The sequence below is a fragment of the Phalaenopsis equestris genome, unplaced genomic scaffold (assembly GCF_001263595.1).
Source record: "Phalaenopsis equestris unplaced genomic scaffold, ASM126359v1 Scaffold000224, whole genome shotgun sequence".
In the NCBI taxonomy this organism is placed as follows: Eukaryota; Viridiplantae; Streptophyta; class Magnoliopsida; order Asparagales; family Orchidaceae; genus Phalaenopsis; species Phalaenopsis equestris.
Genome location: NW_018164666.1, coordinates 1453056 through 1461299, shown reverse-complemented (window position 1 = coordinate 1461299; position 8244 = coordinate 1453056).

Below are 8244 nucleotides of genomic sequence, written 5' to 3'. Positions count from 1 at the left end.
TGAAATACATCTTTTAATTCATAGGTACAGTGTCATGTATTGAAAAATCGAAAGTTTGTGTCATATACATGTAAATACATAGGAGCTGAGTGATATTTGTGCTGATGCCCCTTTAAATATATGCATGTGCATTGCACACCAAATCCTAAGTTCATCCTGTACCAATTCCAGATTATAATACAGTGAGCCATGATGTTTCTTTTGATCATAAGACCAAGAAAATGGGACATATGCATACATACATATCACCCAATTCTTATGTATTTTGCATAACAGAGCACATAAACTTTTCTTTTTACAGTTATACCACCCAGAATTTTCCATATCACATCTCAAATATCACAATTTTCACTTCTAAAAAGTAAAATACATCTATTCATGCATCATGAATGCCTCTCTCTCTCTCTCTCTCTCTAAGTTGGCTATAAACTTTATTGCAAATAAATAGACATGAAGCTGACAAATGAGGACTGAAGGTCAATACACATTGATTTCTATATGAATAATTGGGGCATATTGAGTGTTTTTTTCTAATTATATTCATTTTATTTTTTTTTTATTTTATATATCAAAAATAAATTTGTTTAACCCTCAAAAATAATATTTATGCAATATTAGTGTTGTTTTAAAAAAAATATCACTTGAAATAGAGAACACTCAAAAATCAAATTTAATCAAATTTCATGCAAATTTAACAATACATCAAACATCCAAAAATAAAGTGAGTTCATCAAACAAAAGATAATCATTGTGTATTTCAATAATCAAAGCAATCTACTGCATAAAAAATATAATCATTAACCCATATATTTAAACTTGAAAATTTTGATATGCTCCACACTTATACATTTAAATTATACCCATGCCATTGAAGCCAACCGATAAAAAAATTTTATGCATTTGATTAAAAACACTTGAAATTATGCATATAAGTAATTTTAATGACATTATAAAATAATTAATAACTTTAGGGTCTGTTTATGACAGTTTTTGTCTGTTTTGTTTTTCAGATCGTCACCACATTTCTATTTGGGGAATTGCTTTATTAGTGTTTTTTAAAAGTTTCTGTGGTAGAAAGATCCTTTTTTTAACTGAGCTAAAGTGTGATGGTTGTTAAAAAGCTGAAGTGTGACATTTTGAAAATAAAATAAATTTATAGTAACTACCATAGCTCCTTAAAAGCAATTTAATTTGCAACAGCTTCACAACTGCTTCTTTAAACAGTTGAAGTTGCCTCAAAGAGACCCTTAATATTAAATTTTGAGATTGTATATAACATCAAAATTTAATTGGATAAAAAAATGATTATCAAAAACCCCCAAAATATTATAAAATAGAAAATAAGTTGTTGTATAAGTGTATGTACAACAAAAGAGAAGTAAAACATCGAAGTTGAAAGCTTTGAACCCAAGGGTGTCAAATTGGGATCACATATCGGGTTTGGGTCTGACCCGATCTGAAACTGTTTGACCAAAGTATTGGATGTGTCAGAAAATCTAACTCCAACTCTGTCCACATTCAACCTGTTATAACCCAAACCCAGCCTGTATAACCTGTTTAGCATAAGACATAATAACTATTATCGTTAATTTTGAGTCCATTTTAGGTAGACAAGTCATCTTGAACTCGATTCGAAAAAAGAAATGAATTAGGATTCTTAACCCAAACCCAAACCTAATATTACATGGGTTAATTTGAATCTAGATTTTTCAATTTGAGTTCAAGACGATTTGACTCATTGGATCAATTTTTGACACACCTACTTGAATCTAACACGAGAAATCTTTCACTTTATCTTCAACTAGTGTACTGCATATGCGGATCTATTCAATCTCTTACATCTTTCGTCATTCAATATTATCCAAGTTATCGAAAACCACTATCTTAATCATTGCAAATCAACATCATGATTGCCCCTGACTTCAAGGCACTCAAGCTTTATAAAACTGCTGCCCTTCAACTTATTTAATAGGGTTGGTTGCTTGGTTGGCTCACTTTGAATTCTCTTTGCCTTCTTTGGTCTTGATGTTATTAAGCAGTTAAATGTAAGAATGTGGTAGAAATATATTGCTAGTCTTAGGGCTTTAATTCGAGTTAACGAGTCTAGTTCGGGTCTGATTTGTGTCTAACTCGAATTGAACCTATTTCATAAACGGGTCGAAAGTTTTAATTCAAATGTGACTTGTTTTCAACCAAATTGACCTGAATGCGGCCTGACTAAAGCATTTAGCCTAAGATGTAACAAGTATTTGGATAGTTCAGGTAGTCGGATTAGCGGTTAACTCATCCGAAAATTAAATGGGTTAGATTTATGAGACGGAGCATCATTTGGAACCTACTAAATCTTAAGAAATCATTGAAATTTTCTATCATTGATGCTTCATTGAATTTTGCATGCGTATAAAAGCCAAATTTTAATTTTTTATTCCGTTAGCTAAATATTTTTTTGGCATTTTATAATAAAAAAATTAATTACAATTCAGCTCCTATATTGACAAACTTAACCAATTGAAAAAAAAACCACTTTATGTTGCTGTTAAAACTGAGTTTTAATAACTTCAACAAATTCCATCATCTTCTGATGCAATCTTTCGAGCAAGAAATGTTCAAACTTCAATTAAGAGTCATCCACAGCTTCGATTTCAACAATCTTACAGTCAAACTGTCTGATTCAAAGAGACGAATCCAATGGTGTCAAAATTGGTCCAATCTAAGCTAAATGAAGCCATTAAACTACATTTAGAAGCTTTATGAGATTATTTGGAAGTTTAAACTAATATTGAATTTGGCAAGTTCATAGTCAAATTAAGCGTCTCTATAAGACGAATCGAATGAGACCAAGATCGCTCAATTCTGACATCGTTAAGGCACTCAAATGTCTATCAATTTTCGTTTGATCTAGAAAAGCTTTCTAAACCGTCTGATTAAAGTGGTTCATATTCCTACATTAATTGCACTCATAACTCTATAAATAGTGTCACATCCCTCTCATGAGGAGGGGCAGCTTGAAACCTGAAAAAGCGCATGAAGCTTTGAGGAGTTGAAGTTCAGCGTCACCTCTACCGTCACTGACCACTGCCAACCCCCACCGTCAGTAGTCAACCACCATCGGCCACTGCCAAACTCTATCGATCGTCGCCCGTTCCAAGCAACAAATATATCTGCAGGTCAATGTTGTCTCTTGAGAGATATTATAACCCTTGTCGGTCTGTGAGAGAAGTGATCGTTGTAGTGAATTTTTACAGCTGGATCAGACCCTATGATTTTTTCATTTTACTGGTTTTCCACGTAAAAAACTTATGATGTATTGATTGATTATTTTCTTTTATTTGAATATGTGTTGAATCTTCGAGCAACGTTAAGACAATAATTCATTATTCTACCACCGTAGATTTTCTAGCACCTAGATCATACTATTTCAGTTAGGCTATATATTTTTCAAATTTATGATAGATTTAATGCGTAATAATAAATGAGAAATTTAGATACATAGAACCCAATCAATATAAACATTTTTGTGTACAATCAAAATATTTTCTATTAAAAAATCAACCGTAAATATTTAAAATAAAGAAGCAAATTTATATATAAACAAATGGTTAAAATTGAATTAAAGTATTAAGTAAAATTGATACTTTTAATGGAGCACTTTTAGTGTAAAAATTAAAATATTTACTAATGAGCCATTTGGGATTTTATTTTTATTTGTATTTTAATTTATGTTTTACTTATAAATTAAAGATATTTATGTTTTACTTATAAATCTAAAAAGAAAAGTTCAGTAATCCCCTACGGCTCACTCGCATAGATTAGAACTTCTAAAGATTCAGACCAAAATGTTGATGAAATCATTAGAGGAATATTAGATCAAGGAGTTTCATATCTAATCAATCAAACAGTCCCTCAAGATAATCAGGTATACAGAAAAATTGAAAATTAAAGAAATCATTGTTGGGAAAACTACGCAATAAAATGAAAAATTGGATCGAGAAAAATTTACAAATATAAACCACAACGAAACACACAGGTTTACGTGGTTCGGCGAATTGCCTAAGTCCACGGAGTGACAGAGAATTTTATTAGCCTGAGGAATTTATACCCGTCGATCACCTCGACGATTACAAGAAAACATTCTTTATTTTTCGCTCTCTCTCTCCTCTGCTTCTCTCTCTCTCTAAACCGAGAGTCACACCGAGAGTCACACCAAGGAAGAAGAAAGACAACTTCAAAGAAAAGCTTCCTTGTGATTCCTTTATTTCAGCCTCAAGCCGGAGTATAATCCGAGAGAAATCTGTTGGAGAGTGATGCGACTTCCCTGTAATCGTGAGCCCCTTTTTAAAGTTTCCCAAAATCCAGCTTATTTTGTCAACCTTTAATTTCGTGATTTCATAGAGAAAACATAGAATCATGATTTAATGACCCCTATAGAGTCCATTAAGACAAGCTATCAGATTCATTTCTTTTTTCTCTATAGCAACAGGAGGGGCGACATATTAATCTGGTAAAGCTTAATTAAGTAATTAACCTTTTCTTAATTCTTCCTGTCAAGAAAAGACAACTGCTTTAATTGAAAACAGGGAAGCATCAAGCTATAGCAGAGAACAAAATTACATAAGGAAATAAACTTAAATAATTTTCATAAGTGTCAAGGTCGTCAATTCAAGGAAGTGGACCGAGTCTCCACATTCCTTAACAATTCTCCCACTTGGAGACTGGGACAGTGACAACATGATCTGTTGGTTGCATCGACCTTATCCTCAAACATGATATCCTCCACCTCTGCAACTCAAAGCCCAGGTCTTCATTCCAGAAGACCAACTGAAGTTGAGCATTAACACCCTCAGTCGATACATCGACATCAACATAGTTTTGTACCTCCAAGTTCTTTTCTGGGTTACTCCTATATCTACTAATAACTCCCACTGCACGGGCAATATCCTGCCTCAGTTGACTTTTCAATAAGTTTAGTCGTGTACCTTTTACTGCCATCGAGCACAGTCTTCACCCGGTACACCCAGTTGTTATGCAATTCCTTATTCCATGATGAAAGTTCTTCCAGCTCCCACTTGCTCGAAATTTCATTGTGCAAGATTTCTTCATAGTTTTATGGTTCTCCACCATTTGTCCGTGCAAGATCCGAATTTCTTGCCTTTGACGCTCTACCACCTTTCAGAAAATTGATTTTCTGCTGATTCCCCATATTGCACCTATGGCTTATGTGTCCACGCCTGAGTAAACTTGTAGTCATATATAGTGTGTAAGTTTTCTTACCCAGAGCCAGTACTACTGCTTCTTTAGTAATCTTACAGGTGCTATTTGAAAACACTACCAAATGACAACCCTCATTGAGCTGCCCAACATAAATGAGATTTTTCTTCAACTTAGGAACGTGGCTGACTTTTTGCAAAGTCCACTTGCTCTGGTTATGGAGTGCAATATCAATGTCTCCAATCCCCACCACGTCCAGAGTTCTTCCATCAACCAGATGTACATTCCCAAAGTCGCATGCAACATAATTTCGCATCAACTCCCGGTGGGACGATGTTTGGAAGGAAGCCCTTGAATCCAGTATCCAGTCATCAACAGAACTGTGAAATGCTAGCAATAGCGCATCATATATTTCTTCAGTTACAATATTAGCGTCATCGTTCATCTTCTTGAGATTCCTTCAATTCCTTTTAATGTGGTCAGTCTTGCCACAATTCCAGCAGGTTGTTAGCTGGTCAGACTTTGATTTTGATCTTCCTCTCTTTGAGTTCATGTCCTGTGATTTCTCTCTGGAATCAAAAATCAATGCCGAACTCGAACCCGGGGTCTTGTAAGAATCTTTTCTACGCACCTCCTCAGCCAAAATCAAATCACGAATATCATCATATTTCAGTTTAGATTTACCTGCAGAACTGCTTACAACCATTCTCATGGTTTCTCAGCTATTTGACAATGATGCTAACGATATCAGTGCACGTATCTCATTATCAAAAACAATTTCAACAGATGAAAATTGATTTGTGATATTATTGAACGCATTCAGGTGTTAAGCAACAGACACACCTTCCGTCTTTTTCAGGTTGAATAATTTTTTCATCAGGTGCACCTTGTTATTCGCTAATGGTTTTTCATAAATGTTTGATAAAACCGCAATGAGATCTGCAGTAGTCCTCTCCTTGATGACATTATAGACAACGGATCTTGACAGAGTTAATCAAACAACCCCCAGAATTGTCGATTCAACAAATTCTATTCAGTCTCATTCATTTTTTCTGGTTTCTTTCCTAGTAACGGAAGATGAAGTTTCTTTTCATAGAGATAGTACTCTATTTGCATCCTCTAGTAACCAAAATCTGTGTCATTAAACTTCTCGATCTCTGATACCATCACTTCTTCTCCGCCCATCGTTCTTCTTTCCGCCTCGAACCAAAGATCTAATACCACTTGTTGTGAAAAACGACGGCAATAAGACAAAAATTTGGATCGAGAAAAATTTGTAAATAAAAACTACAGCAAAACACAAATTTACGTGGTTCGGCAAATTGTCTACGTCCACGGAGCTGCAGTGAATTTTATTAGCCTGAGGAATTTACATCTTTCGATCACATCGATGATTACAAGAAAACATTCTTTCTTTCTCTCTCTCTCTTATCTGCTTCTCTCTCTCATTCTCTAAAACAAGAGTCACACCAAGAAGAAGAAAGACAACTTCAAAAAGCTTCCTTGTGATTCATTTATTTCAGCCCTACGTCGGAGTATAATCCAATGAGAGAAGACTGTTGGAGAGTGATGCGACCCTATAATCGTGAGCTCCTTTTAAAGCTTCCCAATATCCAGCTTATTTTGGCAACCCTTAATTTCGTGATTCCAGAGAGAAAACATGGAATTATGCTTTAATGACTCATATAAAGCCCATTAAGACAATCTATCAAATTCATTTTGTTTTTCTCTATAACAACAGGAGGGGCGGGAGATTAATCTGGGAAAGCTTAATTAATTCTTCCTGTCAGAAAAAGACAACTGCTTTAAATAAAAATTTGAAGCATCAAGCTATAAGAGGGAACAAAATTACATAAGGAAATAAACTTAAATAATTTTCATAAATATCGGGGTCACCAATTCAAGGAAGTGGACCGAGTTTCCACCTTCCTTAACAACCATAAAAATAAAAAAAATGTCAGAAAAGGGTTCAATAATAGATAAAACATGTCAAGATGAAGCTCATTACATTCATCAACATGTTCTGAGTTGTCATACACAATTGTGATTATTGCAATTTACAGGCTGGGAATCTAGCAGCGGAGGGGTGAAGATCAATCTCGACTACCTTAGTTTGTTTTGATCGCATGAAAAATCAATCAGGCAAAAAAGAGAACAATGTACAAGGCCTTACATGGAAAACAAGATAAGGAAAAAAATTCACTTGAACTTTCTTAGTTGAAAAAACTCAACTATAATAGGGTTACAAGATATCTCATTTCTTTGTAGTCATAGAATGCATCCATAAGAAAATAGGAAACTAAGCTATTGAAGTTGATGTAGGGACATCGTCAGTTGCATCATTGAATTTTAGTTAGCATTTTTAATGTTTTGCAAAGACGGCCGGAATAGGAATTCTAGATGTGGCTCACATAAAGTGAGGGTTATGGTGTATCTAAAGTTACCAACAACAAAGTCTCAGAAGTGGTGGAGATGATTGGACAGATTGTTGCGTTGATATTTATCGTCATCAATGACCAAATAAACAGGAAGAGTAGCAAATGAGTGTAGAATAGACGAGAGGTATTGCTCATAATTTTTCAAATAAATAGTCAAGAACATCATCATTGTATATCACATTAAAACAAGTGACACACCTTTGTCCACATCACGAAATATTATTCTAAACAAATATTATTGTTATTATTATTATTACATTGTATGTCCCAGCTCTTTTAATGATCATACTACATGTCTATACTTTGTTATTGACACTTTAACAAATATAAATTAGAAAAGAAGTAATTGCTCTTAAAAATTTGTTAGATCCATTAACCACTTGGGCATATATAGAGCCCTACAACATTTTACAAATAAATCCCTATAATTCTTCAATATTTCCTATTTACAAGTAGGACTCTAAACTAGTACAAATATCAACTCTTCCCCTCAATATGGGCAAAAGATATCCACTAAACTCATCTTGTCACCTAACTTAAACAAATATATTGCAAATCTCGAAATTAATATATATATATATATATATATATATATATA